We start from the raw sequence: 7,941 nt of genomic DNA, 5'->3' as shown, positions 1-7,941 counted from the left end.
ACTCACTGTTTTTCTCTCTCCAATTTGTAATTTCTTTCTAATTGGGATGTATCTTACATTAGATGGTGTGAAATGGCTTAAAGGACAGTTCTTTTTTCTGTCTTGGTGATACATGAAACAGACATGCATCTTAAGCAATAATTTGTGTTAGCTGAGTAGCTATTTCTGACTCTATATTTCCTGTGAGGGATGTAACAGGATAGCATTTAGCCCTGATGCTTTTGGCCACTCTCCACCCCCTCCCTTCCTGCCTCCCCAGCTGAAGAGTACGGTGGATGCTGTGCTACAGGGACCCACCCCTTACTTGCCTGGTCCTCTTGGAACTGCAATATGGAGGGGTGAGTTGAATCCAGGGGAGTGCTGGGCTTTGGGGGCACTTGCAGCACACCTGGAGAAATAGATAAGGAGTAGAATAAATTTGGGTGGCAAAATGGCAGTCTAAAATGGAAGGTTTAGGTGTGGCCACGTCACACAGATTTTTGGCCATGGTGGTTTAGTGCAGTCTGCACAGCTGTACAATTAACTTTTAACTGCTGCAGCCTGCACCAGAGTCTCTTTCCCTTGGGCCACACAGTATTTTGCACTTGCTGGTTATGGCTGCTTATGAGGCTTTATTCACAGGCCAGTGGCTGTCTTTTATAGAGGAGGACCCAGTAAATGTAGGGGATCCATGGTTGGCCTCAGCAGATAGCCATGAGGGGGGCTGGCAAGCAAGCCTACCCTGGCCTTGCTGTCCTCCACAGAGGTACTGTCCCCAAGTGGTGGCTTTGATGTGTAGACTGCAACTCATTTCTTGGATTACACAGGCACACGTGCTTCAGCCTCCTGGGCTTCCTGCAATACCAGTGGGCTTCAGAGGGATTAATAGTGAAGGAGCTGAGGCAATCATCCACTTACAGGGAAAGGAGATTTGGGGGGATATACTTTTAAAGCAGCGTTCTTTTGCTGCTTTAAAATGCAATGCAGCTGCTGTGTATGTGTGTGTTGCAGAGCGTTTCAATTGTGAGTGCCAGACCTTGGTGGGGAGCATTAGCTGAGCTGTCTCAATTCCATTCTGCCTCCAGACCAAAGAAGTGAGCTGTCAAGGAGCTAATTTTGGGGTCACAGGACTTGTGCACAGATTCAAAAATCACTCTCCACCATGTGATCTTAGTAAGGCTCAGATTAGAAAGCAGGGTTTTTAGGACTAGTGAACCCACAGCAAGAGGTAGTAGAAACAGCCTCTATGGCCAAAGAGGGGAAAGGCCTGCTCTCCTAAATGCTGCGTAACGAACTGGGGCCTACATTCAAATCAATATCGGCGTGTTAGTGAGGTACAACCTGTGCTCTGATCGAAAACTATGTAACCATGTCCCATCTAGACTAACACACACCTTTTGTGGTTATCCAATTCTGATTCTGTGGAGATATTTTACAGCTCTGTAAGTTGCAAATAACTGATGGCAATGCAAAATAATTGTTGTCTACAGACACAGAAATGATTCCTTCTGTGGAGGGACAACACTTACCCGCCATCCTGTGCAAAAGCCAATTTTGTATCTATTTGCACATTCATTTCAATATTCCTTACTCCATAAGAATTTGTGCTTCTTTGATTTCTCCTTTGAACCAGTTGCCTGTCTCTTCCATTTAATCAGTGAGTTAAATAAAATCTTTACCATAAGTTCATTTTATATCTGTATGTGAGTTATGATTTTGCTTCTTCTGAAAATATCTTTTAACACTAGAAACATGGGGTTCAAAGGTGAAATGGAAACTTAGGAAATGTTAAATACACTGGGTGAGAAGGAAAGTCCCCTCAAATAAGACTGGGGATGCCACTAGGTCAAATTTCTAGACTTTGCTCAAAGCAGCAATATCTTAAATGCCCTTCTCTGAGAAAAGACAGTATGCATAGGTGGATTTCTCTTCCAATCTAGAAAATTCATAGTTCTAAAAATAATCTCTTGCCAAGAGATATTTCCCAATTGATTTAAAGTTCCCAGGTCATGGTCTCTGGACAACTGACATAAACTCTGGCACACTGGCACAGCTCAAAACAAGGTGGTGCCCCTTTTCTCAATGCCACTGAAACTCTGCTGTGGTCTTGCCAACTCCTTTTGGTTTGGACTAAGTACTGAGTTCTCGGAATATAATTTTGTTCTGGGCTAACTGCCCAAGGTACTGGGGATTGAGTCATTTTCTAAAATTGGTAGCTGTGGGCCAGTGCTATGATAATCTTGTATGTCTTACTAACATTTAACTCTGGACTTTTTTCAAGGATGGTTAGTAAAGATTTGGCATTAAGTAATCCACTTTTTATGAACAACATTAATTATGGTATGAGGCAGCTTAAGCTATAGCTGCTGCAAGAATCACAACTTTACCCAAGATGGAGAATCCCTCTATCAAAACTGAGCAAGATAAGATATTGAGAAGGGTGCATTTTTGTTTTTTGGTGTTTTTTTTTTTGTGGTACGCGGGCCTCTCACTGCTGTGGCCTCTCCCGTTGCGGGGCACAGGCTCTGGACACACAGGCTCAGCGGCCATGGCTCACAGGCCCAGCCGCTCTGCAGCATGTGGGATCTTCCCGGACCGGGGCACGAACCCGTGTCCCCTGCATCGGCAGGTGGACTCTCAACCACTGTGCCACCAGGGAAGCCCGAGAAGGGTGCATTTTGAACATTAATGTCTTTGTACTTTAACTCTGAAAAGCAAGGGAAGTTGTTTCTGGACTTTTCATTTCTTTTGACCATAGTGACTTTAGATTCACTTTGTAACCAGGGCTTAGCTTATGGACCCCCATTGCCCTTTGAGAATGAAAAGGAGTTTCTATTCATATTTCTATGTTGACAGTTTTTTGTTGGACTATTTTAATGCTGTCATTTACTGTCATGGTGAATCTGTAACAAACTATGTTGGACAGTGAGGCTGCTCAGGATTTGTGATGGGATACAAAAGAGGTAGCCAACTTTCATAATTGTGTGGAAAGTGGCTTTGACCCTAATCCACCTAATGTATTGTTCTGATACATTTTTGAGCCTCTGGAGGCAAAATTAAAACTCCCACCAGTTGTTCCAGGATGCTATTCAAAGGGGAAGGCATTGGTATTGGGAAGCACTCATGGTGAGAGCACACGGGATGTTACTGGCAGACTGCTGATATTTTCTCCCAAGGGGGAGGCTGTGCCCCTGGATTAATGGTTAATAGAACACAAAACTAGAGTATATGTTTGGGAAATACTTCCATGTGAAGCATGTTCATTAGGTAACACTTTCTCCACCATGATAAAGCCATGAGTTTGGAAGGAGACAATGGGCAAGGATAGCATAGACTCTGCATTTTCCCTCCCTTCCAAGAGTGAGCTGCCCAGAGAGAACATGTATATGCCTTCCTCCTCCACGTGCAGAGAACGGCCCTGCCAGTGCTGTTGGGAGAGGGGCTAATTCCATTTCCTATACCAGGAAACTTTTCTATCCACAGATATGAGCCCTCTTCTCCAGCAACGGTTTTATCAGTAACAAAGGTGGTAATTGGATCTCATATCTGGTTGGGTTTTCTTTGGTTTTCTTTTTTTGTTCCCTAACAACATGTCATTAATCTCAGTGCTTATGAGTGAGCACAGATTGACCTCATTGTAAATCTACTTTATCAGTGATGTTATGGTTTATTAACTACTTCCTGTGAATGAATGTTGAGCTCGTCTCGGGTCTGGCTGGTAGAGATCACACATTGTTGAGCCCTTGCATGTTCCTGTGCACTCATGTGATGTAGTCTGTGTCTAAACAGTTTTACCAACTTTTGTGGCTTTAGACATTTTTTTAAACATCTTTTCGACTTAGAAGTCCATCCTTCCCTTCCAATAAAAAGGAGGGGGGAAAACCTTATTTTACTATTTACTTTAAAATTTATAGACAGAAAAGGCTTTATAGGCTGTTGTCAACTTCTTTTTTTTAATTAATTAATTTATTTTTGGATGTGTCGGGTCTTTGCTGCAGCGTGGGCTTCCTCTAGTTGTGCAAACGAGGGTTACTCTTTGTTGTGGTGTGAGGTTTTCTCATTGCAGTGGCTTCTCTTGTTGCAGAGCATGGGCTCTAGGCACACGGGCTTCAGTAGTTGTGGCACATGGGCTTAGTAGCTGTGGCTTGTGGGCTCTAGAGTGCAGGCTCAGTAGTTGTGGTGCACGGGTTTAGTTGCTCCACGGCATGTGGGACCTTTCCGGACCAGGGCTTGAACCCGTGTCCCCTGAATTGGCAGGAGGATTCCTTTATTTATTTTTTATTTTTTTAAATCCAGGCTTGCTAAAGTGATAAATCAGTGGGATGAGTAAGTGCCCGCTCTAGAGAAGGGTTTCTTTTATTTATTTATTTTTTGGCCACACTATGTGGTATGTGGGATCTTAGCTCCCTGACCAGGGGTTGAACCCATGCTCCCTGTAGTGGAAACTTGGAGTCTTAACCACTGGACCACCAGGGAAGTCCCGGCAGGAGGATTCTTAACCACTGTGCCACCAGGGATTGTTGTCCATTTCTACTTCTTCCTTTGTGCATTGCCTCTTCCCTTTTCCCTTTTTGTTTGATGTGGCATTTGGTAAATCTATTTTATAGTAAAGATCTATACACTTTGTTGTAAACGCTGAAAATATTTACATCTGTTTCTCTTTTTTTGCGGTACACGGGCCTCTCACTGTTGTGGCCTCTCCCGTTGCGGAGCACAGGCTCCGGACGCGCAGGCTCAGCGGCCGCGGCTCATGGGCCCAGCCGCTCCGCAGCATGTGGGATCTTCCCGGACCGGGGCACGAACCCGTGTCCCCTGCATCGGCAGGCAGACTCTCAACCACTGCACCACCAGGGAAGCCCTTGCTCCACTTTTATCTTTCTGCATTTCCCCACATTACTTAAGAGAGTATACATTACATACATACATACATACATATATGTACATACATATACATATCAATATATACACATACATATATACATATATGTATATACATACACATTCATATATAATATATTTATATTCTTTTTACTTCACAGTTGATGCTGTGATATTAGTTTTATATCAGGTAGTTGTAGATATGTTCCTTTTATCATCAGAAAAAACGTTTATGTGCAAAATCTTCAAGTGTTGCCCATGTGAAAAACAATAGCGGGAATTCCCTGGCTGTCCAGTGGTCGGGACTCCGTGCTTTCACTGTCGGCGGTGCAGGTTTAATCCCTGGTTGGGGAACTAAGCTACCACAAGGTGTGGCCAAAAAATAAAAATAAAAACAAGAAAAACTCTAGCATAGAGGAAGTAGGGTCCATTTGACAACGCACAGTAAAACTCTCAGCTATCCAGATCCCCAAAGGGGTCTGAGATCCGTGTGTCTCAGGCCCCATCAGTCTGGGGCACATTGGAGTAGCTCATGATTTCACGGGCTGTGCCTTCTACCCACTATTGTGGGGTTTCTGGCCTTTTCCAAACCCCTGGAGGGTTTCATGTGTTGCCCACTCACAGTGCTCTCAGCTACCAGGGAATGGCTGTTAATACTCCACTCCCTGGGGCACACTTCACAGGCCTGCAGGTAGGCGGCAGTGTGAAGAAACACGGAGGAAGGGAGGACGTGGGCCAGAGGGCAGTAAGAACCACAGTTTCTCAGAATGCCCCCTCTCTCATTCAGTCACCACTCTCCTGCACCTTCTTTTGTAGGTGCTCCTCTTCCTTTCTTTTTTTTGTTTTTTGGTTTTTTTGGGCTGCACTGAGTCTTCGTTGGTGCACGTGGGTTTTCTCTAGTTGTAGCGAACAGGGGCTACTCTTAGTTGTGGGGTGCGGGCTCTAGGTGCGCAGGCTTCAGTAGTTGTGGTGCGTGGGCTCAGTAGTTGTGGCTCGTGGGCTCTAGAATGCAGGCTCAGTAATTGTGGTGCATGGACTTAGTTGCTCCACGGGATCTTCCCGGACCAGGGCTCGAACCCGTGTCCCCTGCACTGGCAGGCAGACTCTTAACCATTACACCACCAGGGAAGTCCCTCGCTTTTCTTTAGGTGAGTTTCTTCTCCAGGAACCCTGGAGTCCTCTCCATGGGCCTTGTCTTGATCACCTAGCTCTGAGCCCTAGGTCAGGGCCAGCTGGGGTTTAAACTAAGGCTCCTATTACATTTTCTAGTCGGTTGAGTTACAAAGAGTTAAACATGTATTCACTGGAAAACAAAATTTCAAAAAAGTTTTAGATGGAATGCAGTTCAGCCTTCACTAATGTCTTAAACAATGTAATTTGAACGTGAGTCAAACTTTCCTTATTGACTCAGGGTCAACGTTGTGAACATGATTGCTGGCACTGTTCTGTAATACAGCTATTTCCTGTCTGTTGAGGGGGTGTAGCTGTCAGTCCCCATTGCTAAACTGCTATGCTGTTGAGTATCCTATGTGTTTTATTCATGGTTATACTTCCTCCCTTGCTGCCTTTCTATCAGCTGTCATGTCTTGTAGTGAACATCCTTGTGAATTAGAAACTGGAAAAGAAATCTTAATAAACTAGGTGTAAAATAAGAATAAATGGGCTCAGCCAAGAACTATTAGAGTTTCCCCATAAATGCCATGCATGACCTCGAGTGAATGTGGGGAATCTTCATTTTGGGGTCTTCATTTTGGCTGCTCTGCTGCCTTTGTGATTTAGCACTTGGGTCACAGCTGAATCTCTGATCTGTGACTATACATCCTGATTTTTCCATGAAAATCCTGGCATCCTGGAGTAATATGTTAATAGTGTCCTGTTTCATTCTCAAAAGTGTTCCAGATAGGATCATAGATTCAGTGGTCACCCTACAGATGAGTGATGTCATCAGCATGAATAAATACTGTACTAATTTCTTCTCCGAGTGATCTGTATATCAGGATTGTACTCGGAGTCACAAAAAATTTAAAAAGAAAACATGAAAATATATGATAGAGCTCCATTCTAAAGATTTCTAGATTTGTCCGCCCAACAGAAAACTGAGATGGAAGAAGGAAAACTCATATTAAGTGCCTCCTGTTTACTTTATTCTTTATTAGATACATGCACATTTACCAAACTTGTTTAATCCTCAGGGTAGATGTAATTCCTTTTTACATAAAAGGAGAATTAGCTCACAAACCTTGGGGATGACAGAAGGAAAGAAAATATAAGCCTTATACCATTGATGGACTTGTGTCAGATTCTTTCCTTCTGTTTCCAATCACAACATATGTCAGTGTCATACAGCCAGCTGGAGTACTTCTTCCTGGTAACTTTATAGCATTGTCCTCACTTTTAGTTAAGGGGCAGAGGTCGGGTGGAAAAAGAAAGGATTAATTTAATTCTGAAATATTTGGAAAGCCTTGGTTTGGAAGAAGTGCTGAATATTATATCATAGCTTTAGGTAATTGTAAACCCTACCCAACTGATTACTGTGTAGTTTCTAAGGTCTGTGGTTTGAATAACATTTTAAAGCTTATAATGAGTCAAAGGAATGGAAAATCGTGGGGGAAAATATGACTTTAACCATTCTGGGTGTATTTGAAAATGCAAGCCTTCATTTTAACAAATGAAGGCTTAGAGTGCAAAATAATAGGATTCTGAGGAATATGGGATGGTACCCAGTCCATCCATAATCATTTTTTAAAATGTATTATTATAGTAGGGCTTAAATAAGCCATTTCATTTTTTATATATTGTTTTTTCCCTGTTTTTTAAAAAATTGTTTTCTTTTTCCTGCCTTTCTGTAAGTTACCTGGACATTTTTTGAAATTCCATTTTGATATATCTAGCTTTTTTTTTTTTTTTTTCGGTATGTGGGCCTCTCACTGTTGTGGCCTCTCCCGTTGCGGAGCACAGGCTCCGGACGCGCAGGCTCAGCGGCCATGGCTCACGGGTCCAGCCGCTCTACGGCATGTGGGATCCTCCCGGACCGGGACACGAACCCGTGTCCCTTGCATCGGCAGGCGGACTCTCAACCACTGC

General features: G+C 43.5%; 1 long non-coding RNA gene across 2 annotated transcripts in view; it reads left to right on the top strand.

The window, feature by feature from the left end:
* The first annotated feature begins 262 nt into the window (after positions 1-262).
* LOC136794039 (uncharacterized) overlaps positions 263-7,941 on the top strand; it is a 108,817-nt gene continuing 101,138 nt past the window's right edge. For both annotated transcript variants that reach the window (XR_010840209.1, XR_010840208.1), the window contains exon 1: positions 263-338. This is a non-coding gene — a long non-coding RNA (uncharacterized lncRNA). The remainder of the gene's footprint in view (positions 339-7,941) is intronic.

This window comes from Kogia breviceps, chromosome 4 (assembly GCF_026419965.1).
Source record: "Kogia breviceps isolate mKogBre1 chromosome 4, mKogBre1 haplotype 1, whole genome shotgun sequence".
Lineage (NCBI taxonomy): Eukaryota > Metazoa > Chordata > Mammalia > Artiodactyla > Physeteridae > Kogia > Kogia breviceps.
Note: the sequence above shows the minus strand (reverse complement) of the source record. Positions and strands in the feature narration are given on the sequence as shown.